Consider the following 26842-nt stretch of genomic DNA (forward strand, 5'->3'; position numbering starts at 1 on the left):
AACTGTGGAGAATGTCCTGTCCATTGGGTAGATCAGAGTAGAGGTTTGATGTTTACTATTGTATTGTCCTTGGTTAGTGCAATAGTTTGAGCAGACCTCCCTGGGCCCCGATCCACCCATCATGATGGTCTTCTTGTAGGTTTCTAGGACCCTCTGGGTCCTTTTATTTCCCCATCTCCTATATTTCTCTTACCTAGAGTCTCAGTAGGATCTTCACATCTATCCCAATCTCCTGGTAAGTAAGGACTTTCATGGGACATGCCTTTTGGGCTAGTGCCCAATTATAAGTGAGTATATACCATGTGAGTCTTTCTGCTTCTGGGTTAACTCACTCAGTATGACCATCTCTAGTCCCATCCCTTTGTCCAAAAAATTTTGGAATTTCCTTTTTTTAAATAGCTGAGTAGTATTCCAGAGTGTAATATATGAGAGTAACAAAAAAAGCTGGCAAGCATAAAAAGAGATGGATAGAAAAAGCCCTGAAACTGAGGTAGTTACAAGGTCTAGGCAAACAGGTGAAGCTCAAGTATTTGGTTTAGTGTTTAAACTAAGATGTTAAAGAAAGCAGGGTTTTCCTGATGGGCACATGGAGAAAGTGGAACTGGCACTTAATAGGAAACACATATGCCAAGGGAGGGAGGCTTTACACAAGTAGCCAGACACAACAAATGAAATGACTAACAAGTGGATAAGTGGAAAGAAAAACATGGAAGACACAGCAACAGGAAGAAAGTATCCCCCAGGAAAGTATGAAAGATACAGCATCAACATGATAGGACTATCTCCCAAGAAAACATCCACGCTGTGAATCTCCAAACAATACAGCCAATTGCCCTGGTGGGCTGTGACAGTTGGGACTGTCTATCCCCCTATATCTATCCCTGTGGGGTCAGGAAATTATCTTCTCTGATTTCCAGTACACCTGTCCCTGAGTACAGAGATTCCACTCAAGACCATGTCAGGAGAGGGGTAACATGTAAATACCACAAAATCTTAAAAGTGACATTACTTATTACCTATAGGTTATTCTGTAAATTTCTCAGAGGGATGAAATAAAAATGCTCTGCAAATAGACAATGCATTAGTCAAGAATTAATTCATTTACAAAGACACTCAACATTTCCATTTAAAGTCCCTAAAATACTTATAACCTAATTGAGAAAAAAGTGATCAAGCATTCTTCATGCAATTATAGAACTACTTAAAATATACTTTTTATACACAACATTTTTAAATGTTCTTTATTCTTATACAAAGAGGATTGAAGTCATTGTTCTTTTCCTTGAATTCAAGCTATAGAAATAGTAAATGGCATATCCTTCAAATGCTAATCTACAATTTAAAAAACTCATTCTGTAACATGTCTTTGAATTCACAGCTTAAACACACACATATAGTCATATAGTGTGTGTGTGTGTGTGTGTGTGTGTGTGTGTGTGTACAAACCTAGAGTCACAAGCAACTTTGGGAGCATGATTTTAGAAAGATTTGTTTGTATTTTGCATATATTGACTGCATAATCCATAGCAATAGTCTCTTTGGCAAAAATGGAAAAAAAATCATAGGATGTCGCTTTCTTTCTTTTCTATACTTTAATCTAAAAACAGAAGCAACATTTCTCACACTAAAATTATATCCTAATATTAGATTTACATTTTGAGGAAACAAAGCATAATCCTTTGCTTCCTCTTCAAAATGTTTTTTACTGAAAATTCATTGTTTGAAAATGCCTCAGGCACTGTTAAAAATTCCAGAATGAATAGACTAAAAATGGAAAAGGTGAGAGTGCTGGAAGAAGAGAGGGAGACTAAGAGTGTCTGTTTTTATTCATTTTTATTGTATGAGTTACCTTGTCCTCTAAAAACTGAATATAGTAGTTACATGAAAATTAAATATTTCTCCTAAATCTTTGATTGATGAGCAGGATTCATTGCACAACACTGTCTTTAATCAAGCCCATGGGTCAGATAAAACAGACCTGCAAGGTTAAATCCTATCACAGAGACTGGCCCTTGATGGCCCATTTCACAACTCCTTGGAGCCTACCTGGATATAGGGTGTTTTTAGCCATCTCAAGGAAGAAGTTTGCCTGCATTAAATTCAAAGCTTGATTAATATTAACCTTCCAATTTTTACAGCTTGCTCTCCAGTTACTTATTTATTCAGATTAAGACCTAACTCTATGCCATAAAATCACACAATTTAGGGAAAGATAAAAAAACAAGAATAACTCAAGCTCCCAGAAACAATGAGCACTGAATTACATATTCAGTGTTTCTTTCTTCACTAGCTAAACCTCAGAGTTTCTTTACTAGCTGAACCTCACAAGTTCTCTTGGACTTGTTCTTATTGTTACAAAAACAGAGAGAGTTCAAAGTGTCTAGCTCAGTTCTTTAAGCTATTGGATGACCGTACCCACCAGTAAGCATTTTGAGTATCATATTGTGGATGGCAGCTATTTTGAATGGTGAGTGCCAGAGCTATACATGCAAGGGTGGCAATCTGTGTAGGGAAGACACTCCTATACTTATGCTTCTTTTGGTGGCTTTTGTCATTGTTTCTGTTTTGTGTTTTTTTATTTTAAGGCAAGCTATTGCTACAGAGTCCTAGATGGCCTATTATTCACTATGGAGCAGAGCCTTGAATCACAGCAAACCCAAACACTGAGATTATAGGAATGTATCAACATATTTGACCCTTTGTTTTTATTTTTAATATTAAATCTTGTTATATGTACCTTGAACATTATTAGACCTAAGTATACAAAATCATTTCTGTATGGCTATAAAATAATAGATCTTTTCAAGAAATAGTATGATGTTTGTTCAAAGCTATACTAAGAGCTACTGAAACACCAACACCCCTTCCATGTGCAGGACTGAAACACTGTTGCCACACCCCTAGGCAGCCTCCCTCTACCACTGTCACATTTGTCATAGGAATGTATTTCATTTCTTTTTTTTTCTACTGTAGCCATGCCTCAGAATTCACATTTTAAAAATATGTCATTATAAATAGCATGCCTTTAATCTCTCTTTTATACTGCACCTGTGATCACACTTGATTATTTGGAAATATAGATAGATCATGTGTGATGTTCATTTCAGGAAACCAAAGCAATCACTTTTTAAGAGTTGTGTCTCATGAGATGGGGAACTAATGATTTAACAGAATTGAATTAAACAGTTCTCTTCTCCCCCCCCCCCCCGCTTTCCATCTCAACTTCTAGCCAGAGGAAGTCTTATGACTTAGCCCTACACAGAGACCTAAACAGAAGCACCTGCTCAGAAAGAGGTCATAGATGTTACATCTCTTTATTTTTATAATCACAGGAAAAAGTCCAAAAGAACTCATTCTCCATCACTCAGCAGAACCACCACCATCCCTGTTACTTGAGAAAAGACCCTCCATTTATCTTAGCTACTGTCACTCTAGTGTCATGCTCTTCTAGTCTGTGAGTGCAGCTCTACAGCCTAGTTTCTCACACATGGTCTGCATAGCTTCCCTGTGGCTCATAAAAGTCAAGCGTCCAGCCACAAGTACAGATTCTTTGACTCTGAATCTTCTCTTCCATTCCCAAGCTTAGCTTATTCCCAATGATAGTCACTAGTTAGGAACACTAGTGGCTTCTTCTCTCCCTCAGGGAGAAGAGGTGGATAGTTGGCACAACTTGCCTCTTGCTTTTTTTTTTTTTTTGACTAACTCCACTTTTTTCCACCCTCACTCTCACTTCACCAGCTGAGAACTCATTATCTTATATTGGAACCACGCCCCATCCAACATCACAATCTTGCACCTAGTATGTTTATCACATGGACTGTTGTTTGGCCACAAGATTTACATTGAATACAATCAAGTCACTCTCAGGTCTAAAACATGCTTCACACTATTTTACTCAGCATCACAGTTATGTTTTCTGCTATGATTTGAGTGGTGGCATCCTCCCCAAATTCAGGCTGGAATTCCACCCTCAGTGCAACACTATTAAGAGGTGTTTCTTTGGAAAAACGATGAAGACACAGGGTTCTGCTATCACAAATGGTATTTTGTACCTTTACTAAATTCTTTCAGTTCATCTGTCTATTTCATGATGTGGGGATACCATACTCTTCCACTCTGGAGGGTATGGTAACTAAATGAAAGCAGCTGCCCACGGCACATATTGAATGTTAGCATTGTGGTCTTGAGCTTCTGACCCCCAGAACTGAAAAAACAATTCTCTTTTTAAAAGCAACCTAGCCAAAAGTATTTTACTAAAGCAACATACACCAGTGAATACAACTTTCTGGTCTTCCTAAGTCCTGAAGATACAGTTCTAGTAGGCTTTTTGCCACTGTCTGAGTGTATGAACAACCCTTCTGCATCTCTGATTTTGTTTCTGTTGTTCCCTCTGTCCAAAATGACATTTTATCACTTCTCACTGAATAAATTGGTCATGATGTGAGGTGAGGCTTATAAGTCTCAGAGTCTTAGGTATAGCTGCTTGCTCTACACCTTATGGTACTGTTTCTTGTCTATTACCATGCTAAACTATAAAATACATCATAGTGATAGCATCTCACTTTTATAAAAATCCATTGAACAGGTTTTCCTCAAGGAATGTGCTTTTTCTTTATGCACAATCCAAACCAGAATATCTGTAAATATTTATAGAATAACTGAATACACTCATCAAACAGTGTAGTCTTATTTCAGAATAGAAGTATATGGCTCCAATTCATCACTTTAGCAATTACTTTCTTCAAACCAGCCATGGGTTTGCTCCTTTAAGCATGAGTATATTCATAAGTTTCTTCTATAAAAGAAGTCAGGAGACTTGAGCCTTGGTCCTGGTTATCACTCTCTAGATGTATGACTTTGAACACTTTTTTTGAAGTATCTCTTTATATATTACATATAAAATAAGGATTATATTTAAGCTCCAATATTTATTATGGCTTTCATTAAATATTTAATTTTTGCATTTCTTGATACCTCTTACCTAAGTCACCTTAGACCAAACTCTTATTTTGATGTCATTACTCAATCTACTGATTTAGTGTCTCTTCCCACAAGCCAACTGAAATTGAACTTATTAAGGTGATTAAGAGTGTCTTCGCTCCTAAATCCAATGAGCAGATGTCTGTCTGGGTCATAACTGAGATATTAGATGTCCAACAGCGCAGCCAGCCTCCATTGTCACATACTCTTCCTCAGTCTCTCCTCTTCTTCCACAGTTTTTCCTCTAGAATTGTTTACCTCTCTCAGTCCTTTAAACTTTCTGATGCTTGTTTCTTGGCCTCCTTGTCCTACCACAGGCTCTAACTAGAGAGGTCTTTCCTTCCAAGGCTTGACTTACAATTGCTTGCTTGAACTCATATATGAATTAAGGAGCTCTGTGTTGTGGACACCCAGTGATATCTCAACCTCAACAGATCCCCATGCATCTTAATAACCCCCCCCTTCCTAGTCTCCTCTTCTCTCTGCACCCTTATTCTAGAAGAATGGTATTTCCACCATTCTAGTGTATCTGGGACTTTTCTAGGCCACTCTTTATTCAACCTTGCAGCCAGATAATCACTAACTGCCATAACACTTAATTCCTAAGGAGCACTAACACCTACCATTCCCTTCCAGGCTCTCCTCACCACCTTAGTTTCCAGACACTGTACCTGTTATCTGAGCTATCACAACCATCTCCATCTTTCTCTCCTCCCTTATGCTCTGCTTTATATAGCAGTTATCTTTAATTCAAATTTCTATCTCCTTTTTCCAAATGTTTCAGAAGGCTCCCTATTGCTTTTGAGATAGAATATGCAGCCTGGCATACCAGTATCCTTCACTAGGCTCATCACCTGCCCACCTTTATCCTATGTTTTTATAAATCAGCAAAGATAACACTTGAAAGTTCCTCAAGGGACTCATTATTTCTTATGCCTCAAAGCCTTAGCATATGCTGCTCCCATGGCTTGAACACTTTTCCTTTGCTAACCATCCATCTTAGAACCCCTATCCATTCTTTTAAATTTGAGAGACACTCACTTGAGCTTTTGCACTCCCTGGGAATCTCTGCTGGACTTCTGAAATCTGAACTAGATATGTGTCACATATACTGCCATAAACCCTACTCAGACCTCTGCACATGCCATTACTATACTTGAACATATTCTCCTCTTGTTTTAGGTAGGGTTTTTATTGCTGTGATAAAGAGTCATGACCAAAACACTAGTTTGAAAGGAAAGCGTTTATTTGGTTTATACTTCCACATCACTATTTATCAAAGGAAATCAGGACAAAGAGTCAAACCTGGAGGCAGAAGTTGATACAGAGGCCATGGATTGGTGCTGCTTACTGGCTTACTCACCGTGGCTTGCTCAATCTGCTTTCTTATAGAACCCAAAACCACCAACCAGCCCACAGATGGCCCCACCCATAATGGACTGGGCCTTACCTCATTAATCATTAATTAAGAAAATCCCCTGTAGCTGGAACTTAAGTGGAATTTTCTCAATTGAGTTTCTCTTTTTTCGGATAACTCTCTGGCTTGTGTCAAGTTGACATAAAGCTAGCCAGAACACCTCCCTAAATGTCTATGCCTTCCACTAAACTATCTAGCGACTATGGGAAAGTGGTAGGTAAATGTATCTTTGAATCTCTAGGACAAGCTTTAATTTTACAGTTAGAAGTTAACCAGGCCTACCAAATATAATCATGTATGAACACAGGCAAGAAATATATGAGGCAAGACCAAAATTAGGTTTCTTTCTTTCTTTTTTTAAAAATTATTTTATTAATTTATTCAGATTACATCTCAATTGTTATCCCATCACATGTATCCTCCCATTCCTTCCTTCCTCCTGCTTTCACCCTATTCCCCTTCTTTAGGTCTATGACCAAGGGGGACCTCCTTCCCCTCTATATGGTCATAGGCTATCAAAACTCATCTTGGTAGCCTGCTTATTCTTTCTTTGAGTGCCACCAGGTCTCCCCACCAAGGAGAAGTGGTCAAATATGGGTCACCAGAGTTCATGTCAGAGTCAGTCCCCGCTCTCCACATAACTGTGGAGAATGTCCTGTCCATTGGGTAGATCAGAGTAGAGGTTTGATGTTTACTGCTTGTATTGTCCTTGGCTAGTGCAATAGTTTGAGAAGACCCCCCTGGGCCCAGATCCAACCATCACGACTTTCTTCTTGTAGGTTTCTAGGACCCTCTGGATCCTTCTATTTCCCCATCTCCTATATTTCTCTTACCTAGAGTCCCAGTAGGATGTCCTCAGAAAATCAGTTTTAAAAGACCATGACAGAGCTACAGGTGGTATAAAGAAGGAAATGATGTATATTCTAGAATTGTTCTTTATAACCTAGAGAACTAATGCCTAAATATACCTTAGGTACTTAGTGAACATGCATCATCTCAAGCATACATTCCACCCCTGCCTTTGTTCAAAACCTAGGAAAGGATTTCTATTGTAGTTTTCCCTCTTGCTGATGTTTATGATTTCCTTGACATCTAGCCTTGGATAATGTTGTGATTTAAAAGTGAAATGTCCACCCACTGGGCTTATGTATATGAACACTTAGCTCACAATTAGCAGTGCTATTTTAGAAGGCTGTGGAACTTTCAAGAGGTAGAATACGTGGGTGTGTGGTCCTACTAAAGCCTGGGACCATGCTGATGTCCATGATGGTCTGTGTTATCCCTGGTCTGGGCTGCCACCTGAAACCATGTTGATGTTCATGGGCTGTGATGCCACTAGGGCCCACACAGAATTGAGTAGCTTGTGCTGCCACCTGGGGCCATATTGATGACCATAGTCCATACTGCCACAGTGGGCAATGTCTGGATCTCTGGTCCTGCTGCTGCTGGTAGCCATGTTGATGTCTGTGGCCTGTGTTCCCTCTGTAGGCCATGTGGATATCTCTGGTCTATGCTGCTGCCTGAACTTATGTTGCTGTCCACAGGCCAGGCTGCCCCTAGAACCATGCTGGTGTCTGTGGCCCATATGGCCACTGGAGACCATGTTGAAGCCAGAGGCCAGGTAAATGTCCATGGCCTGTTCAATGTCCGGATACCATGTGGAAGTCCATGATTTGTTCGGTCCATGATGACCATAAAGGACAAGAAAGCTTCTTGCGCAGTAGTATTTTACTGTAGACTTATAGTTGAGAAAGAGAGACATAGCAGGCTTGTGTGAAAGCCCCTACCCCTGAAAAGTAGTGAACTAGACAGAAAGACATCAAAAAGAAGTCTTAAAAACTACGATAAGGATGCTGAAGTGTAGCACTCCACAATAGGTGGCTCCTACAAAAGTATGGGTGGGGAAGGACTCACTTTTCTTTAAAGGGCTGGCCACTGTCTGATCATGCTCAGTGACTGTATAGACAATACAAATTGTCTTTTTTTATCTTTTAATTTTTATTTTTATCTTTTCGGGATGAAGGAGGCCACAACCATAGACAGATAGATTGGAAGAACTGGGAAGTAAAGGTGATTGGGATGCATTATGTGACATTCCCAAATAATCAATAAAAATATTATGTTAAATATTTTTAAAAAGTAGTAAGTACAGGAAATTGGTATAAGGGATCGGGTAATTACTATAATAAAACTAACAATGTAGTGTGTTGGGTTTAGGAACAGGTTGGCAAGGAAAGCGCAGAAGATTCTGTACCTTAGTGTTAGAAAAGCCTAAGACTGTTACAAACAGAGCTTAATGAGCCGTTCTGATGAGCGTTTGAAAGACTAGAATGCTGACAGACATGCAAACTGTTGGGGCATGATTCACAGCTTTCAGAGTGGAACAAAACTCTGTTGAAAATTTGGGGAAAGGCCATTCATTTGTGTTTTATTCTAGCAAAGAATCTGTCTGTATTCTGCCTGGGTCGTAAGAACTTAAGTTATTCTGAACTTAAAAGTAATGGGCTTATTTGTTTGGTACAGGAGCTAAAGACAGGATAGCATTCAAGGCTGCATCATGTTTACTGCTCATTGCTCACTGCTCATATCAAGGCCTACAGTATAAGAGAACAAGTAGAGGAGAAAGATGAAAATACATGCAGCTGGAGGTTAGGGAGAGAAAGTTTAAAGTTGTAGACAAATTGGATGCTGAGAAAGCAGCTACAATTGTTAAAGAGACTAGCACCATTGAAGTAAAACCTTTGCTCTCCATCAAGAAATAGGCAATGATGACCCTTTAAGGCTCAGACTCACCCATTGAAAAGATTCATCTGGTAAAATTCAAATTCATTTGAAAAGAAGTAAACTAAGAGTGCTATTGAAACCCCTGCAAGCCTTCTCTCAGGAAGTAATATACAGGGTCAAGTACAACTAAGGTCTTAGGAGGCTAGACTAGGTCTCAAGCTATTAGCAAACTTGACAACATCGTTTACACTATCTCCACATGGTCTTGGTTTTACAGGCCTGAAAGCTGCCAAAGTGAGGGGATTGTGGATGCTTGGACCTAGGTTCCAGAAAGTCACTGGGGCCAGGCAATGTGTGACCATATTGGAACCTCTGTAAGGATGTCCTATGAGGATATAGAGTTTGCTATCTGTTTGTTAGCTTTTATCCTTGCTTTTTTAGAAAAAGGTTATTCACTAGGTGCCATTTTACATTCATAGTATAGTATTTGTTTACTTGAAGTTTTTGATATTATGGAGACACACACTTGAGAGCCTCTATAACATTCAAAAGGCTCTGTAAATGTAAACCATAAGTCTGTTGAAGACTATGAGGACTTTTGAAGTTGGAGTAAATAAATTTTCAATTATGAGATGTACATAAGCCTATGAGGACCACGGGTAAAATGCTGCTATTTGAATGTGAAATACCCTCCTCAGCTCATGTGTTATAACCTAGTTCCATGTTCCCAGTTGGTGTTTCTGTTTTGGGATGTCATATTATAGAAGCATTAAAAAGTGGAACCTTGATGAAAGAGGTGGTATTGTGGATAGGCTGACTTTTATGCCTTGGCATCACTTTCTATCTCTTCTCTAACTTCTGACTATAGACACAATGTGGCCAGCCATCTCAAACTTCTGTCACCATGCCTTCCATGGCAAGATAAATTAAACCTTCAAACTATAAGCCCAAACGAGTCCCCCCTTAAGTTTCTTCTTGTCAAGTACATGGTCACAGCAATGAGAAAAGCAACTGAAACACACAGCAGACACTAAGACTGTGCTAATTGAAATAGTTCTCCTATTTTTCACATGAAGATGGACAGGAGAACAATACAAGAAAAGAATGAAATGCGCAACACAAACCTTTGTTCCCAAGTGCATCTTCAATTTTACTTAGAGATCAAAAGCAGAGAAATGGACTTTCCATTTAAAAAATCCCATCTAGGAATAGCTGGCAAAGTCTGAATAAAATGTACATGTAACACCAGTGATACGTTCTTGGATTTACCATTACTGTAATTATGCTGTCAAAGGGATGCTTTCCTGAAGAATGCTGGACAAAGTGCAAAACAGACGCTTTCTGTATTGGTTTTGTAATATCCTATGTATTCTCTAATTGTTCCAAAATGAAAAAGGACAACCTACTCATCTGCTGACTTGTAAAAAGCTTAAACAATCCTTCAAATATTGCTAACATTTATTTTTACTTCTGGAAGTTGCCACAATGGAGAGGAACAAAATTGTGTCTAACAAGTGTTAGAATGAGAAATGAAATGGCTGCTACATGCTCGGCTCCCATCTTAGGCTGTAATTCATGTGTATCAAACATCTATTAATTACTTAATCTATTTATTATTTAATCAATTTACAGCCTGATCCCACTCCCTTTTCTCCTCCTAGTCCTACCTTCATTCCCCTTCCCCTAAACCCCATCTCCTTCTTCTCAGAGAAGAGGAGGCCCTCCAAGGGGTACCAACACACCCTGGCACCTCAAGTTACAGCAGAAAGAAGCAAATCCCCTCCCACTGAGGTCAGACAAGGCAACCCAGCTAAGGAAAAGGGATCCAAAGGCAAGCAACAGAGAGCCTCTACTCCCGATGTTAGGGAACCCATATGATGACCATGGTGCACATCTGCTACCCTTGTGTAGGGACTTAGGTCCAGCCCATGCATGATCTTTGGTTGGTAGTTCAGTCTCTATGAGCCTCCATGGGCTGAAGCTAGTTGATTCTATAGGTCTTCTTGTGGTGTCCTTGACCTCTCCAGCTCACTCAATCCTTCTTCCTACTCGTCCAAACAGCTCCCAAGCTCGGCCTATTTCTTTGCTGCGGGTCTCTGCATTTGTTTCCATCAACTGCTTGACAGAACCGCTTAGAAAACAGTTATGCTAGGCTCCTATCTGCAAGTATGGCAGAGTTCCATTAATAGTGTCAGAGATTGGCTCTCTCCCATGGTGTGGGTCTCAAGTTGGGCCAGTCATTGGTTTGACATATCGTCAATCGTCTCTGTTCCTTTGTTATCCCTACATTTCTTGTAAATGAGACAAATTTTAGGTCAAAGGTTGATTTTGACAAAGAAGCCGAAACTATACAACTATACAATGGAAAAATGAAAGCATCATTAACAAATGGTGCTGGTCTAACTGGATGTCTACATGTAGAAGAATGCAAACAGATCCATATCTATCACCCTGCACAAAAATCAAGTGCAAGTGGACCAAAGACCTCAGCATAAAAACCAGATACACTAAATCTAACAGAAGAGAAAGTGGGGAAGAGCCTTGCACTCATTGACACAGGAGATACCTTTCTGAACAGAACACCAACAGCTTAGGCATTAAGATCAACAATCAATAAATGGGACCTCATGAAACTGAAAAGCTTCTGCAAGGCAAAGACACTATCAATAGGCCAAAAGAGCAGCCTTCAGAATGGGAAAAGACCCTCACCAATCCTACATCTGACAGAGGGCTAATATCCAAAATATATAAAAACTCAAGAAATTAAATACAAACAAATGAAATAACCCAATTAAAAGCGTGGCACAGAGCTAAACAGAATTCCCAACAGAGGAATATTGAATGGCCGAAAAGTATTTAAAGAAATGCTCAACGCCCTTAGTCGTCAGTGAAATGCAAATCAAAACTACTCTGAGATTCTGTCTTACACCTGTAAGAATGGCTAAGATCAAAATCTCACATGATTTCACATGCTGGTGAGAATATCAAGCACGAGAAACAGTTCTCCATTGCTGGTGGGAGTGCAAACTTGTACAACCACAGTGGAAATCAATCTGGAGATTTATGTCTTAATTTTTTTTTATAAGAGCTTTGATAGAGAGTCTTTCTTCAAATGTCCCTAGTACTAAACATACTGAACATGAGTGTCTTATAGACACAAGGAGATTGAAAGAAGAAAGGTCAATCCTAATAAGTAGGCAAAAGGACAGATCAGAGCTTTAATACCATTCCCTTTCTGCTTCCATAGGTCCTGAAAGCTACAGCCGAGGCTCATGGGATTATGGAAGCATGGTAACTGGTATCCTAGTGCCTGACCAGAAGAATCACAGGAGCTTGAGACTGGAAGGGTGGCCTGATGTACTGAAAAAGGTCCAGCAGTAGAATCTACTCTTCTTATTGTCTGTATTGAATGACTCACGACTCTATGCAGATGTCAAACTAACTTTATCTTCCCTTCTTCCTCATCCCTTCAGAATAAGTCAGAGTTGACATATTTTTTGGTGGTGGTGGAGAGGCAGAAGGTCCTGACAGTCTACTGTTTAGTGACAAGCAATTTTACTTCCCTATATTAGAAAGTTTGTTGGACTCACTTCTCCAGTATTTTTCCTTTTTCCTTCTTTTTTGTCTAAAACGACAGGCATATGATTCTAACATTCACAAAAATATGTTTGTCAATCAGATGGCTGAAGGTAATTGTCTATTAACCTACATAACAGTAGAATTGAGATACACATGTAAGAAATGCCATTGCTTGATTTTGAAAAGAGCAAATATGGATAAAGTTCCAATGAAAAAATTCAGCTGAGAATCTTACAACAGACTTTATATTTTGGGCTTCCAAAATCTGTTATGTTTTGTTTTGTTTTGTTTTACTTAAAGGTATACGAGGCAATCATGGGGGCCTCTGGCTGTGAAAGAGACCAAACTGACCCTGAAGGTGGCTGCTTTGAGAACAGCATCTGCAATTCTTGGACATATACATTTATACACAACCAGTATCTATACTCAAGCATATCAAGTCATCAGAAGATCAGATAAATCATAAAAGTAGACTTATTCCCTTGGAGGCTAAGTTTAAGTATGTAAGGCCGACACCAGCAATTCCAAGGTTCCATAATCTTAGAGAATGAAGAACAGAGTAAGAGAAATGGAATTCTAACTTCAGAAGGCTCTGGTTTCCTTGTACTAGGACCTTCAAAAATAAGACTAACAGGAAGTGCTTTATTCCTGCCAATAAAACTGATGAAGCATTCGCCTTCAGTCTGGTCCTGAAGTCAGGCAAAGTGCAGAAGTACTCCACAGGTGCAGATGCAAAACCTAGGTTTCTAGGCTGAATTGCCATCCACCAGAACAGGGTAGCTGTGAGCTGCTGTCCTCATGGGTTCCTATGGGAGAACAGCATGCTTACCCAAGCTATGCTTCCCCTGAACTGGCCAGTAAATTCTACGTAACACTGGCAGACATAGTAGCAACCTCCTCTGGAGTGTGCCTTTTAATTTCCCTTGCTTTAGATAGGCCTCCCCATCCTGTAAACACAGAAGCAAAAACAGTCTCCCAATGAATCTTCCTGAAGACCCAGTTCTTATTTCAGCCTAAGCCAAGGAGGCCTGTTCAGCAAGTCATTTATTGGGAGATTTGCTATTAAACCTGTCAAACAGACATATGTGGAAATACCGCTTCACTAAACAGCTGTTAAGTTTCATGAGCTTCAAAAGAAAATACCATCTAGCTATCTGCTGTTAACTCAACAGGAATTCACCAATCTGCTTTAAAATCTGATATTCAACTACACTTTCCCCTAAATCCTAACATTTGCTCTCTGCTATGAAATGGCTGCCACACCGCACCATTGGCAAACACTAGCTCAGAGCACAGAGACCAATTTCAACAGCGCACACCTCCTCCTTCTTCAGGAGTGCTGAGCATATGTGGCTGCAGGTTCCGCAAAGGAGCAAGCACTTCTCAGTGGTGTCAGGAGGAAACAAACGTACTACTTCCTCTTTCCTAGTGGTCATGCATTAATCAAAGGCTGCAAAAGAAAAGTGTTAAGCTAAATAGGTTCCCAGTAATGGATCTAAAACAATTGCTCAATATGCTGAATCAGTCAACGTAAAATAAAACCACTGTATATTACATCACTGCACAGGCAGCATAGTCACAAGGAAAACAAGGAATGTTCATAAAGCAAGCTTTCTAGGAATGGAGGACACAAGGGCATATAGAAGGTGTTTGACAGCAGGACATTAAAATGGTAGCTGAAAAAAGGTAAAACATAACAAAACCAAAAGAACCAGAGAGGCACTGAGACAAATCCAAAGTGTGGGACAAAGACCATGATGTGAGGAAAATCCTCCCCCCAGCCCAGGGAGTGGCAGAGAACTGGAAAGCAGCTGAGAAACCAGCTGAAAGTGATTTTTCTTCACCAGTAATTTCAGTGTCCAAAGGGTAATTTTTACAGAGACAAGCACATTTATCAGGTGACAAGGCATGTAACTTAAGGGATGATAAAGATGGATCTGCAAACCAGGTAGAGAGCCTGCGGAGGCAGGTGGGGGAGACTGGCTGCCTTTGAGGAGAGTCAAAAATTGCCTTGGGAGGAGGAAGAAGAGAGGCCTAGTGGAGCACCCCCATGTTGTGATTTATTTCCCTGATGCTTCTCGCTGTAAAGATGAAAAACCCGGAGTCAGGTCATTCTACTCATTGTTATGGGAAATGAGGTGAGGAAACACTAACTTCAGAGTAATCACCCCGTAATTGCCTAGAGGTCTACTACATCTGTGAGGGATCGTTCTGTTTCCTAAATGCAGTGCGTTTGATTTCCCTCCAGAGAATGCAGGAAATTGTACCCTTTGAAACAGAAGAGAAGTTTTGGATAACATCAAATTCTATTGGAAAGCCTCTGGGTAATGAATCGGCAACTTGCAGCCCACACAGCAGTGTCTGATACACTTAGTAGCAGATGAGGAGAAGTTTGTTGTGACAGCTGTGTAGAAAGAAAGGGGTGGGGGATGTCTGGAGGTTGCGTGGATTTGCAACATGAGAAGGTGATCTGGGCTGGAAAAGATCAGTCTTCTCAGGAAGACAGAACGCCCAAAAAGTGAACAAAAAGAAACAGACTGGAAATTAAGTGCACCCAGTGTGCCATGGAGTTTTCTACACAGCTTCCTTTGTGGAAAAATACACACTGGCCAAGGGCAGGAACCATTGCTACTTGCAGGGTATACTCACAATACAGAGAAAATCTAGGTTTTTCCTAAAGAAGACTTTACTCTTTATTTACCCTCCCCAGAGGATGTGTACTCATGCCTGTTTTCTCCCCATTCACCAAGAAGTTCCCCTTTCATGACTTCCCCCACACAGGGCATGACAACAGATGATAACCACATTGGTGTTGTGTCCCACACAGGCCTACAGATACCCTGATAGGAAGCTCGGGGGCCATCCCACCCTCTCTTAATGAAGTGCTTTGGGCAGCACAGAAAAGACAGGACTATGGACCAGATCAGCTTCAGAGAGAAAAAGACCATAGAGAATTAGAAGTAGAAAGATAAACGCCAACTTACAGCAATCTTCCGAATGTCACTATTGTGCAATACGCTGTGCAGAGCACATTCCTGACTTCATGGAGACTAAAGGGAAGGAGAAGGTAGAAAGCCAATACTTCCCAACCCCCAGGCAAGTGATAGAATGGGTGTCTTACTGTAGCTTTAGCTAACCAGACTTAGACCTCAGAAGCATGCAATGAGAGAAGTCATTACTTCCAACACAGTGGCCTGAGAGACAGAGAAGCTTCCCAACTAACCTGCTGTAAAGTCTACCTAGGCTCACAGTTTGGGACCCAACTCTGTTCTGTTGGCATATTCTCCCCACAGCCCATATTGGTTTAATTCATCAGAGAATGAATGAAGAGCAGAATGAAGAGCAGTTAAGCCGGTTGTCCACGTCCTACTTCCAGAATCCCATTGTAAAGTCCCTGTGGTCCTCATACGTGGAATGTGCTTACAGACTTGTAAAACAGGGCGTTTAAATGCAAGTGATTCAGAACCCTAAAGTGCTCTAAGTTCCCCAGCTGAAAATGAATGTTGGGTTAGGGTATGTGTGTCTGCCTACAGGTTTTCTGTGCTGTTTCTCTTCAGTAGTGAGAAGCACTGGTCAGATCCACTTTCTCCATCACAGTTCCCCGGACATCGAACATTCACGTTCTGTCTCACCCCATCAAAATTGTTTAAGATTCTCTCCTTTGGAGGGCATGGTTTTTTTTCTTTTAGAGGTGGGGATGAAATGAGGTCCATATTACCTGAACTGTGCCTTGGAGAGTGACTATGGGATGTATGTCAGAGAACCATGCTATCCTGTTTCAGAAATCATGATTCAAAAAGTACTTCCATCTCAAAACCTATAACACATAATCTAACCCCCAGGGATGTGTGTAATAAATCTGTGTCTGAGTAGAAGGCTGTGCCATGCTAGTACCCCTGAGTCTCACCAGTTGGCAAAGTCTAACAAGCCCCCTAAAACCCCCAAAGTATGGGATCAGCAAGACAACCCCATCCATACCACAATAAATCTGTTTCTGGTAACTTTGCCTCTCTTGTCTCAAAATCACTTAGCACTTATGTACAGATTTCAACAGACATACTACAAAGGCTTGTTTTGTTGATTTCCATGTCAAAGTACTGAGCTAACCATGAACTTGAAAATGGAAATCTGTGGCAACTGGACCCAAAGCTCAATGTGCGTGTGATCACAGGCCTGAACTCTAAAAGGAAAGGTTAATCTTTCTCAATTTGTCTTGGCATCCATGTGGTACATGCTCTATTTTTTGGTTTTTTTAATACCTTGAGGAAACTCTTCTTAGGATCCTGACTACATAGACTGAATAATTTCTGAAATATACAAGAGAAATAAGTATCCCAGTGCCATGGAGAATGTGACATCTTGAGCGATGGCCACTACACTCCTACATTTTTTCCACTTTATTCTTTGATTCTTTGTATATTGGTTCAAATGTTTCAGCCACTTTTATTAGAGTAGGTATATTACCATGCAATACATTATGAATACTCAAAACAAACAATTTGATAAGATTGATAGTCATGATAGTCATGGATTCATTACCTTAAGATGAATTACATTACATTAAGATGAATGTATGTTCATTAAGTAAAGATAATGACAAATGATGTAATATGAATAAATTAATTAAAAAAGTAATTAAAAAAGAATTTAAAAAAAGATAATGACAAATGATAATGTATACCCTCCAAAGACTTCTTCGTGCCCCTGGCAATTATTTCCTTTTACCAATCCTTGTATCCATGCACAATGAAAATACTGATTTGCTCTTTGTTAATATATGAGCCTCTATTTCCTAAGATTATATGTAGTAGAATCATATTATGTATATCCTTATATTTTCTATTTTTGCTCATTCTACTTATTTGAGGATTTCCGTATGTTATAAAATGTGTTCATAGTTTATTATGTTTTACTAGCTTTTAATGGAATATAGTATGGATTTACTACAGTTCATTTATTTATTCACCTATATTTGGGTTAATTACCATTCAAACCTATTACAAAACTGTGCATAATATTCATAACTATCCATACATACTTTTCTGTGTCCTTATTAGAAGAGAGAGTTAAGGCACAGAAAGGCCCAAAAGAAAGAAACCATGTGAAGCTGAAGGAAGAAGATTACCTCACAAAAAGATGGAATTCCCATGAGAAACTAACTGTGCCAACAGTTTGATACCAGACATCTAGATCTTTATTGGCAGGAAAATGCTTTTATATAAAAACTATTCAGTTTACAAAGCTTTTTTATGGCAGTCCTAGCAAACTAATACAGTACACCTCTTACCACATATAATAATTGACTCAGTGTGGATCCTAGACCAAAATTTAAAATGTAAAACTACAGAAACTTTTACAAGATATCTTACAACCTTATATAAGCTTAGAAATCCTACCTTATACATAGGTTTCTCAGCTATAACACTAAATGATTGACTCCTAAAGGAAAAGAAGCCTCAAGTTCTTTAGGTATTGTTTCCTCCCTAGAAAACTTTGTAGAGAACAGCTCTGAAGGCACTCAGCAGGGCTGCTTCTGAAGTAATAGGGTCCAGGGTTCTGTTTCCTTCATCCCTACTTACCTCCTTCTGTAGCCTCTAAGATGACTGCAAATGATTCTAGAGAATGTCTAATCCCAAAGAAAATAAGCTGTGGGAGACAATTAATTTTATTAACCTGATGCTGAGATCTTCCCGAACCAATAAACAACCTTTTATTGAGAGAGTATTATATGTCACATGTGATAGGTACTTTCTTATACCACTTTTTTCCAGTCACATGAGGTAGGCATTATTATACAGTCATGTGTGGGGGAATTCAGAAGCTCACAGCTGGCATCTGGGCCTAAGCCCACACTCCTTACAGTTCCACTGTTTAGGGACACCTCACAGACAGTGACCAGAAACAATGCATATGCCACTTTAAGAAAATAACTGTCCCATTCTTAAAAGGTGGAAGTTTTAGTCCTCTAAGAAAATTAACTCCAGCTAAATAAGGCCAAGGACGTGCTCCCTCTGCAACCACCCCACATGTGGTAACGATGGGGACAGCACAGGTGCTTTAGAGAAGCTCCACTCCCAGGTCTGCACTTCCTCCTGTGAGTAAGTAGCACACTGGGATCTGTGGCTATTGTGTCTAAACAGAGGGACAGAGTGGCAAATAGGCTGAACACATAGGAAGGTCACCCAACTAATAAAGATACAAAGCTCTGCTTATGTACAAGCTCTAATGATAATAGTGAACATAACAGTTTACTATACCGACTGTATTGTCCTGTAGTCCTAAGAACTTCAGTTACATTGACTCAGTGTTCATCATCTTGTGAGTCAAGAATCACTAACAGGATATTAGAGATGAAAAGGAGTCTGGGGGAGAATAAAAGTATTGTTAAGAACACACAGGAAATAAGGGAAGGAACACCAATTTACACCTAGATCTGTGACTACAAAATCCATTCCCTGAAGTACCCTTATAGCCTACCTCTCTCAGGATGAAGAAGTGCATAGACAATAGGAAAATGCAGTCAGCCCTTTGTAACCTTCTTACTCCCAATCTCTTTGCTTATGCCAATGAATGTCCTGTGCCACCACCCTGGGAGCCTTGCTCACTCCTGAAGGAGTTGACAGTGAGAAAGGGTAACCAGGGACTTCAGCACAGGTGTAGAGAGCCTTGGCTGTGATGACAGGAAAATCACATCTGTACGGCAGCTTCCCTGTCTGGCAGGTCTGCTGCCTCTGACTGGAGTTGCAGAATTCTGGCTAGCTCCTGATATGTGGTTTTCTTCCCATAAGGCAAAAACTCAGGCAGCACAGACTTCCAAGCTCCAAACCACCTTGGATCAGAACACCTTAGAAGGACCTGGAAAATGCTTGTCAGCCACACCCCTTCAGCTTGGCAATAGTTCACTGAAGGTTCGGATGGCAAGTTTTTACCTGGAAGTCATTAACAGATGCTTATGCCCTATGAAACATCAGGCGAAGGCTTAGAGCCACACAACAGTTTCATCAACACACATTCTAACTAAGACTTTTATAGTTTCAGTTTTTCCAGTTAGTAGACTTTGCCTTTCTCTGACATAATTACAAGTTCCATATTTTTGCCCTGAGGCGAAAATGTAAATCATTTCCTGGTATACCACAACTTCCCAGCACTGACTATAAAAGGCAAAGAGGCACAGCATTTAAAATTAAAAACATCAGTTTCCTAAATGTGTGTATCATTAAGATGTTTACAAAATGAAAGCTTGCCTGTTCAGGCCCAGTTCCTATGCATGTCAGAAAAAGGCCCGTCGGCGTGCAGCAGAAGCTAGGCACTGTGGCTTGCAACTTGCCAAGCTTTTCTTCTCTTTGGGTTCTTTGGGGCTTTTTTATGGGACTCTAGGTACTGCTTCTAACGCCTCATAACCAGCAAGAGCTATACTGGATTTGTTGGTTGAGTCATTATTGGACCCCCAGGTAAACCATTAGTGTTTCAACACTGCCATGGAGCCCTCTCCAGATCGGGCGAGGGGGGCATGGTGGGGGAGGAAAGGGAGCAATAAAGTCAGAGAAACCATGTTACAATCTGCGTTCCTTCACTGACAGTCTTGTAGAAACCCCTTCACTACCCTGAACCTGTATTGTCTTCTCCAGAAAGTGAGAATCATCTTACAGACCTGTAGGGTTCTTATGACATGGGCTTTTAATAGTCATCGGCATAGAATAAATGGCCATTAAATGTTACTTCCATTCGCTTTCTCTGTTTTTATCCACATGACACCCAGTTCTATGCCTGACAGTAGGCTTCAGGCTTGGAGAGTCATAGAGAGGAGAGCAAAGTTTGAAATCACTGCTCAGGAAATCAAAAGAAATAGAGCCACCTAAAAAGCCATGCTGTAGGGTTGGAGAGATGATTTTTTGGTTAAGAGCAATTGCTGATCTTTTTATAAGACATAGGTTCAGTTCCCAGCACCCACGTCAGGTGGCTCACAACTGCCTGTAACTCCATTTCCAGGGGATATAATGCTCTTTTCTAGCCTCCATGTCTGCTATGCATATAAACATACCCAGACACAAAGAAAATGAAAAAGATCTGTTTTCAGTGATGTGTTGAACATATTCATGGGCCTAATTCAATACACACTGAAGGGTTTCCTGTAACTATGGCCCGAGGTTTTAAACTCAAAGAAGCTGGGTTCCATATGCAGCTACTCCATGACTTCTGTCTGTCCCTGACAAAGTTATCCAAGGCATGATTACCTTGTGTAAAGTTGGGAGGTGACAGTAACAACTTTTTGCAGGGCTATGAAGAGTACTATGTAAAGTGTATAGTGGCTTGTACCTTGTAAATAGTCATAAGCAAACCACTTTAACACTGATAGAAATCACGTGCTGTCCAAAGGAGCTAAAGACATGACTACATGTCCACAACTGCTATTGAATGCCAACTTCTAATAGTCACAAGCATCTAGTGGTCACTCAAGTGCTGTACCCTTCAGTCTCCTCCTAGCAGAAGAGAGGACAAAGCCTCAGCATTCTTCCTAGCATTTTTGAGGGGGTCAAATAAAATTACTGGATGTAAAAGCCTCTTTGAAAGATATAGTATAAAAAGTTTTATTATTACAGTACAAAATGTTATAGAAATGCTAATTGTGGATAATCATAAAGTTCTTAAGTTCATCCAAAGAGCAAGTTGGTCTGAGTGGGGCTTACCTAGGGGATCAGGAAGAGAAAGAGTTTTGAAAAAGTCAGCACAGAAGCATCCATTAGGCAGAGGATCATACTTCAAAGAAGGGAGTTAATACTTTATACATATTTATGTGATCTATTTCTGATTTTAAAATCCAATAGCCCATTTTCCTAATACCAAAATCTCTTCTCCCATTGAGGTTAGTTGGGGAAATGAAGAAATAATACAAGAGGCCGAGTTGGGCTTCCTGAAAGCCTGTGGGAGGTAAGGCAGTGGTGGGCCAAGCAGAGGAGTGAGTGGCCCAGCATGAGTAGCACTGTCATTGGCACAGGTCCAGTAGACAAGACCCTGTAATGTTTTATTTTCCCCTTCAAGAGACTACAAAGCAAGAGAATGAGACTTCTATAATAGAACCAGGAGTCCCAGTTCTCCTTAGAAAATAATATTCAAACTTTATCCTTTGCTAAGGTTTAGATTCACTGTTCTTACTTTTGTCATGAAGCTAATCCATAGATATATACTGAATGTATACTACATTTATGTTACATATAAGATTTGGCTCCATCATGAAAGAAGTGGCTCCTAATCTTTTGATTGTAATAAAGCATCTTAGATGATCACCAAGAATTTTCCATGTAAAAGGTAAGTTGGAATGTAAAGGCAGCAAGAAGGTTCATGAAGGATTTCTAAGTAAAAAGCTTATAAGATTACCAAAGATTCCAAGAGCAATATTAGCTGTGCTGTTTGAATGAGAGGATAACACGGAAATTTTCGTAAGGATTTTTATTTACATTCACACAAGTGCATGTGTCACACGCATGCACACGTGCGCCCCTGCAAACACACACACACACACACACACACACACACACACACACACACACACAGAGAGAGAGAGAGAGAGAGAGAGAGAGAGAGAGAGAGAGAGAGAGAGAGAGAGAGAGAGAGAGAGATTCACACACATATATATTTAGAAAAATAGAAGTAGAGGTTTGAGAGATGGCTCCGCAGTTAAGATAACGTGTTGCTCTTGTGGAGGATCCAGGTTTGATTCCTGGCACCTGCGTGCTGGCTCACAACAATCCATTCTTAACTTCAGTTCCAGGGGGACTTTATGCCCTCTTCTGACCCCCACAGACACCAGGCATGCACATTGTACACAAACACATATACAGGCACAACAAAAAAAATCATTTCATTCAGTACAACATTAGTAGAAATGGGTTGGAAAGTGGATTTAAAGCATCTGTCATACAATTTATTTATTCTATAATCAGACAAAATATGTTTCATAATGCAGGATGTTCTGTGTAAGGAATACTGTTAGCAACATCTGATTTAATGGGAAATTTCTCTCTTGTACTCATGAGCTTCTATACAAACCAATCTTCCTGTTCATGAACTCAACTTACCCTTCTAATTTAGCAATATGATGATTATAGGAGGCATTAATGTTTGATGCTGAAATGTTCCCACTGACTTGTGTTTTTAGTTCTTGGTCTCCAGCTAATGCCACTATTTAAGGAAACCATGGAACCTTTGAGAGGCAGAGCATAGGTAGAATAAGGGGGACCAGAAGGAGTGGGCCTCTGAAAGTCACAGCTTAGTCCCTGGCTCTAACCTTGCTCTCTGCTTCTTCATTTGACCATGAACAATATTTCTGCCATACAGTTCTACTGCCTCAGACTGAACCATCCTGTTTCACTATTTTTGCTGTGATGGACTAAACTCCCTTGAAACTGTGAGTCAAAATAAATATTTCATCCTGTAGATTGATTTTGTCAGGTAATTGTACACAACTACATAAAGTAACTAATATAGATAGAAACACAGATTTTAAGAAAAAGGCTTTAGCAATAGCATGGAAGAGGACACAATTTAAGAATGCATATGAAACTGTTCAACATTTGGCCTTATTATGATAATTTCCAATTGCACAAAAGATGTATTAGGAGTTTATTAATTGTATTACACTTAAATTTATGATAGATAAGTATCATTTATACATTAAAAAGGGAAATATCAAGTTAAGTTGTATCTAAAATCCAATCACATTATCAATAAAGGAAACAAACGAGTATTCATCTACTCTCTTTGTTAGTAAAGACAAAGTCTGGATTTACCTCAATGATTCAAGAATGCATCAACAGAAAGAGCCAATAGTGAGAGTACAGAAGGAAATGAATCACAGCAAGTGAGAAAATGTACAATACTTTAATACCTCTAAGACAGAGACAAGTGTATAAACAGTTTTCTAAAGCAGGAGAGATTTTAATAAATTTTGTCTTTATGATGATATCAAAGCCCATCTTTATACAAGATGAAGATGCAATCAATAGGAAATATGTTAGCAAAATATTTGCCCAAACATGGAAAAACAAGAAAACTAAAACTGCATCCATAAATTTTAAAGTATACTAAAAATAATAAAGAACAATGAAATGGCAGAAACTAGAATTTATAACAAAGCAGCGTATCTCAAACTTCCATGTTCATATCTGTCACTTGGTGAGCTTGTAAACTTTAAGCTCTGGTTCTGCCTGTAGTGAGAGGCACAAACACTTATTTCTGACAAGTTGTTTCTGAGACAGAACTATTGGTCCATTAGCAGTATCAATAAAATGAATACATAAAAAACAATGAGCAAGCTTAACAAGTCTGAAAATATTTCTTAAAATATAGAGAGCAAATCTAGGAGAAGAAAGATGCTAAGTAGGATGAGCAGTCAACTAAAGTTGGGATGCATAAAAGCAAAGCTCAAAAGAAACTTTTCAACTAGAGAAAACCTGATAAATTAGTCCATGTTCCATTTGGAGCTAAAAATCACTGAGTCTTGGGTAGTTAAAATTTGAAAACGTTTATACAAAGACACACATGGCACATCAGGGTGTGAAAGTAGTTGCTACAAAGGAAAGTAGGTAAGGAATCAGGGACACACGGAATAAAATCCTGTTCCTAGGACTTCCCAAACTAAATGTCAAGAGCAAAGCTAAAGCTTGGCAACCCAGCCCACACGTCTACCCAGCCCACGTGTCTCCTGGTGCTAACAGGCCAGGGGTATCCAGATCAAACCTCTAAGGCCGAACTTCTACCCTATGCTTAGCTCCCAGCAATAGGTTCTAGAGTATTCCTTTTATTTTTATCTTTTAGTTATGGAGTCACAACTCTGGTTACAGTGTGCTTACATCAGCTGTAGACATTTTCAAGCTTTGTGCACAGTCTAATATTTCCTTTGTATTGGTTACCACTTGCTTAGCCTTTAGAAGCACACCAAATTCCAAGTATTTGTTGTTTCAGAGAACTTAAGAATCAAAGCATCAGAAATTCATAGGAATATTTTGAACATAGTATCTGACTGGTAAAGTTGTGGAGCTGAGAGATGCTAGAATTCTACCACTATCAACTCCCAGCCTCTTTATACATCAGTGTCCTCATGTTCTTTAAAGTTCAACAGCAATCCCTCTCCTTATCTAAAGTTTCAGTTACCTGCACCCACTTATAATCTGAAAATACTAAGTGGAAGATTCCAGAAATAATTTATGTTTTTAATTGAATGCTGTTCTGGATAGCGTGATAAAAATAATTCGTCTCATCCACATGACTCTTACCATTGTCAAGTGTGTTCTGTTCACACTGTATGTGCTCACTAGTCATGCACTCACTAGTCACTTAGAAGTCTTCTCAGTTACCAAATTGACTGTCATGATATCACAGTATTTGTGTTCAAGTAATTCCCATTTTTGCTTAATAATGGCCTTAAAGCACAAGAATAGTGATGTAATTGTGACAGACACAGCAGAGAAAGAGAGAGAGCATAGAATATTTCCTTTAAGTGAAAAGTTGAATGTATAACAAAATATTTTTAAAAATACAGACCATATTCACATGACTTTCATTTTAGGATATTGTAATAATTATTCTATTTTATTATAAATAAAAATATTTATCTCTTATTGTGCATAGTTCATAAATTAAACCCTATAAAATATGCACATAGATGAAAATGTATATAAGGTTCAATATTATACATAGTTTTAGTTTTATTCAGTTAGGGGAACTCCATGGTAAGGGGGAACTTTGGGATAGGATCTTCCTACATAGCACACAGAGATATTAAGAAATAGTTGTAAATTTGCCTTTACAGAACTTAAGCTATTCAAAATAAAGATTCAAAGTGTGTAAAATTCTTCATACATTTCAGCCTCCACTATGCCTAGAGAGCAAAATACAGATTGAGACATGAGCCAATAGAATCATCTAAAAGAAATATATTTCAGGCTAGGCTTTAAAAGAAGGAAGTGTGACTACTAACAGAATAGCAATGACAACAAACATAAATGCATAAAAAGAATCCGTAACTGGGCCAGCTTGAGAGAAATTAGCTTTTATTTTATTCTTACAGGCTCTTGTCCACGGCAAAGTAGAATGTGTCACTAAAGTGAAGCAGAGTACAAGTACTTTTTCCTTAAAATGTATTCTGACTATTTACTAAAAGTTGCCTATGAGACAATATAGTCTAAATAGTATTTGTACTTAAGATGAGCTATGAATTCATTTTAATACAATATTAATATACTTTTAAGAACCTCTCAGCTTTTGAATTTCTCAGGTCCAACATACCAAATTAACGAGACTTCTGCTGAATTCATCTTTTAACTCTATTAGGGTCTCATTATGCTTCTTTTCTACCGAAAGAGACAGAGATGTTCACCAGCAGATTGCCACACAGCGCTGTATTAAGCCCCCACCTGGACATATTATGCAACTTGAACATGAGGACAAGAGGTGGAATAACTAAAGAGAAATTCATACTACAGCTACTTCCAGAATCTAGGGGAATTTTGAACAGTATATATTAGGCAAATTCTGGTGGTTGCAAATAAATTGACAAACACCAAAATGGATTGTAATATCCACCTAATCTGAGCCTCTGTTTTAAAGCGCAAATTCTCACTTCAAGAACAACACTTGCTCTCGTGCCCTCAAATATAACCATGTCCCATACAATACTTACTACCACAAATGAGAGTTCACTACATTTGAGCAGTTTTCATTATGGCAGTTGCCTATTGTCTCCCTGACCAGACAGTTTTCCTATGATATAATTCAGCAGAAAGAGTGAGCTTTTTAGATTCATTCAGAAACAAACGTAATTTCCCATTTTGCCACTTACATGTTTTTGTCTTTGAGTATCTTTTTAAATCTCCCTGCTTCTCAACTTCCTCACCTATAAAACAAGGATAAATATCCTCCACCCCTTAGCTGTTTGTTCTATGTTTTAGGTTATAAATGAAAAGTGCAGAGTGTTTTTCTGACTCACACAATTGCTCAATGAGTAAAGCACTATCCAAAGAATTTGCTTCAGCTGTACCATCTGGTGTTGGTGTTTTAATCTCTTCTTCATGGGCATATGACAGCACTTTAAATACAGCTGTGGTGAATGTGTTCTGAAACTGTTCTTCACCCTGGTATCCTTCT

The 26842-nt window shown here is 39.2% G+C and overlaps 1 protein-coding gene across 2 annotated transcripts in view; it reads right to left on the minus strand.

Moving 5' to 3' along the window:
* The window catches only part of CPQ (carboxypeptidase Q), a 410614-nt gene that overhangs the window by 316386 nt on the left and 67386 nt on the right, over nt 1-26842 (minus strand). The window contains exon 2 of one of the 2 annotated variants that reach the window (XM_084751322.1): nt 18958-19062. The exons of the other annotated variant lie outside the window; for it this stretch is intronic. The gene's annotated coding sequence lies outside the window, so the exon portion shown is untranslated. The remainder of the gene's footprint in view (nt 1-18957; nt 19063-26842) is intronic. 2 annotated transcript variants of the gene reach the window in all.

This window comes from Acomys minous (genome assembly GCF_964271855.1).
Source record: "Acomys minous genome assembly, chromosome: 12".
NCBI lineage: Eukaryota > Metazoa > Chordata > Mammalia > Rodentia > Muridae > Acomys > Acomys minous.